Source organism: Lolium rigidum, chromosome 3, assembly GCF_022539505.1.
Source record: "Lolium rigidum isolate FL_2022 chromosome 3, APGP_CSIRO_Lrig_0.1, whole genome shotgun sequence".
NCBI classification, from domain to species: Eukaryota; Viridiplantae; Streptophyta; class Magnoliopsida; order Poales; family Poaceae; genus Lolium; species Lolium rigidum.
This window is the reverse complement of record NC_061510.1, coordinates 200,644,240-200,647,990: the sequence shown is the minus strand read 5'-3', so window position 1 is coordinate 200,647,990 and position 3,751 is coordinate 200,644,240.

Sequence of the window (3,751 nt, the reverse complement as noted above, 5' to 3'; positions counted from 1 at the left end):
TGTTGCGATCCCCTATACTTGTGGGTCATCAGTACACAATTCCTTGCTTGCTAAATTGAGGCAACTTCCGCCATCAATAATGACCTTGCAAGCATTGTCAGGACCAACTAAAGCCTTTGTTTGGAACAAATTGCAGCGCTGAGTAGATGCACTTGGCAATACATTAAGAGCACACTGAGACACGACAATAGTGTGAGCTTCAAACGGAAAAGCATCTACACTATCACTGCCATAGTCATCATCTTCTGGAGCATATGGATCAACATCATCTCCAGTCTCATACTCATTGTCCTCATTGATAATCATAACTTTGTGGTTAGGACAATCTCTCTTGAAGTGACCCTTGCCACCACATGTATGACAATTCATATCACGGTTGCGCGCAGTAGACATGCTATAACCACTTGTACTTGCAGCAGGGTCGGGCTTCTTTGTGTTGGACACGTTGGAGATCGGCTTGCTATACGGAGTAGAATAAGGTGCGGAGCGCGAAGATGGCGTCGGCGCCATAGATGGGGGCGCCCTAGGCGTGTAGCGCCCAGCTCCCGTAGCACGACCTTTAACTTGTGCTTCTTCAGCCAACTGTGATTCAGCTTCTCTTGCATGATGTAGCAACTCATTCATACTGGTGTAACTGTGATGATGAACAATGCCTTTGATATCATACTTCAAACCATGTAGAAAACGCTGCATTGTCATCTCAAGTGACTCACGGACATGGCCACGCTGCATAAGCATCTCCATCTCCATGAAATAAGTATCAACAGTCTTCACACCTTGTCTCAATAGGGTCAACTTATCATATATAGATCGCAAATAATTAGTGGGCACGAAACGAGCTTGCATTACCGCCTTCATAGCATGCCATGTGATAATAGGCAGCTCACCATCTTCTTATCGAGCACGAACAGGTCCATCCCACCAACGCAATGCATAGCCATCAAATTCGGAAGAAGCAAGCTTGATCTTCCTATCTTCAATATAATTATGTAGGCGCCATAACTTCTCAATCTTCAGCTCCCAAGTGAGGTATTCTTCAACATCAGCACCTCCTTCAAATTTGGGTATCGAGAACTTTGGCTTACCCAATCCATCTTCTTCCTCAAACCCACGACCATGGCGTCCGATTTTAACAAAGCCACGACCACGGTTACCACGTCCAACACCACGACCAACACTAGGTGCTTCATCTTGAAGCTCAGCATCTTCATCCTCACGGTGTTGTTGTTGTTGGGTCAAATTCTCAACAGCGAGTGTCATAGCTTGAATATTGCGCTAAATATCCGTCATTTGATCTTGCATAGCATTGATGGTCTCATTAGTAGTATCCAACTTGTTGGAAACCCCGTCTGACGAGGGTGCTCCTCGACAATGCCCTCCGATTGGGGCTTAGGGTTGATGGAATCCTGTAGGCTGACACGAGATCGGTTCACAGACAAGCGGGGAGAGCAATTTACCCAGGTTCGGGGCCCTCGATGAGGTAAAAACCTTACGTCCTGCCTGTCTGATCTTGATTATGAGAATATTGGGTTACAATGGGGTGCCGAAGGTTTCGGCTGTGATCTCGTCGAGAGGCTAAGTGTTGCGGCGACCTAGCTCTAGACTTCTGGTGGCTAAAGTTGCTAAGATTGATCGTGTCCCTCGGCAGCCCCTCTCCTGGCCTTTATATAGGAGGCCAGGTCTCAAGAGATCTATCCGGGTACGTCTAGGTTTACAAAAGACCTAGCTCTAAACTTCCCTTGTTCGGCTCCTCTTTGTCTTGTTCTTCAAGGAATCTTCTTAGGTCACCGCCCTAGCGGCCCGCCTTGCCATCGGGTACCCTCATGGGCCTCCCATTGGGCCGCACAGGATAGGGAAATGTCGGTTATCCGAAGGGTAATGCCCACGTCAGTAGTCCTCGAGTGTCTAGCCGAAGATTTTTCGGGTAGAGACTAAAGCATGCCTCCACTGAACGTTCTTCTGCCTTGATTGCTCTTGTCCATCTTGTAACAGCTTCATTTTCTTTTATCGGGTGCGCGTCCAGCGCTCCCGATGGGAGTAGCCCCCGAGTCTAGGTACGTATGCTTGCAATCCGTGCGTAGACTCAAGTTGTACCACTCGAACATCTTCTTCTGCCGAAATCTTTCTGCAAGTCTTCATGGGTCATCCGATGAGTTCGCGCCTGGGCTCGTATTCTTCAGTAAGGTTTCAACGCGTAAGGGATAATGAGTAACGTGCCCAGATTTGTTGGTTAACTGTCGATGGCAAAACAGCGTTACCCTACTCAGAATCAAGTCCCCGGGCATGACCCTGGAATACAAAAAAGTTTTATCGGGTACGCACTCAGTACTCCCGATGGGAGTAGTCCCCGAGTCTGGGCGCGGGTGCTTGCGACCGGGTGCAGACTCGAACTAAGGACACCGCTCTTTTGTTCAAACACTTCTTCACGCCCTTCTTCCTGGAAAAATCTTCGAGTCTTCTTTTTATCGGGAGCGCGTCCAGCGCTCCCGATGGGAGTAGCCCCCGAGTCTGGGCGCGGATGCTGGCAATCTGTGCGTAGACTCAAGTTGAACAATCGACAGTTTCATTTCTTTGACTCCTCAACCACGCTCTTACGATGTCATTGATGATGTAATTACTGCCATTGTCTGACTGATAAGACGCGACCTGACGGGCCCACCCTAGTTCTGCGCGGGCAGTTTTTAGGAAATGACCGCTTCTCGCGTGCAATTACCAAGGCATCTCCTCGATTCCCGTGATTTGTTGATGAAAAAGAGACTCTTTCGATGAGCCGGGTACGTGTGCCCGTTCCACCCTTATATCTTATAATTTCTCGTTGCAGATCTTCTCCTCTTCACACACCATCACTGCATCCTTTTCTTCCTCATTCACCTCCTGTGCTCAATACTACTGCGCCGCCGCCGCCGAATCCAGATCTCTCGTGAATCTGCGAGATGGGGAAGAAGAGGATCTCCACCCTTGCTGCTAGTGCTGCAAGCAGCGCTGCCGCCGCCAGATCTTCTCCAAACCCTCCGAAAAGGAGCGTCTCCCATGCTCCTCCTTTAGCTTCGGCGCCGTCGGCGCCATCAAGTTCTATGCTGGGTCCATCCCCGGTGATTGGCCTGCTTCCACCACCACGAAGCGTGACGAGAAGAAGGCTAAGAGCCTCGAATATATTCCTTCCGAAGAGGGGAATGTTATTCTCCCAGGTGCGATTTCGCGGCCCAATCCTCCTGCTGGTTTTACCGTGATGTTCTTATCTTTTTTGCATCGAGGTCTTTTGCTTCCTACCCACAAATTCCTTCAGCATCTTCTCCGAGTTTACGAGATCCAACTATGGCAGTTAACTCCCAATTCAATCCTCCATCTTGCTATCTTTATAACTCTATGTGAATCGTTCCTGGGCATCGAACCACACTTTGGCCTATGGAAGAAAATCTTCTTCGTGAAAAGGTACAACAGCTGTGGCGGTTCCTTCGTCATCGGTGGAGTTGGTTTCGTTGCTCGTAAAGAAGTTAATTACTTCAATTTCCCGATGAGGGACTCTGTGCAAGGATGGAGGGTGAAGTGGTTTTATATTAGAGATTCCCCACCAGCCTCGCTTCAGCTCCCTCATTTTTCTGATGTCAGCCTAAACAATCCTGGAAAAATACCCTTTCTCCCGATGAAAAACCAGCAGTCGGTAGGTTATTTGCCAGATTCCTTCGGATCAAGGAAGCCGGTGGCCAAACCATGATAGGCACATAGGTAGCCTCTGTGTTCTTAAGACGTC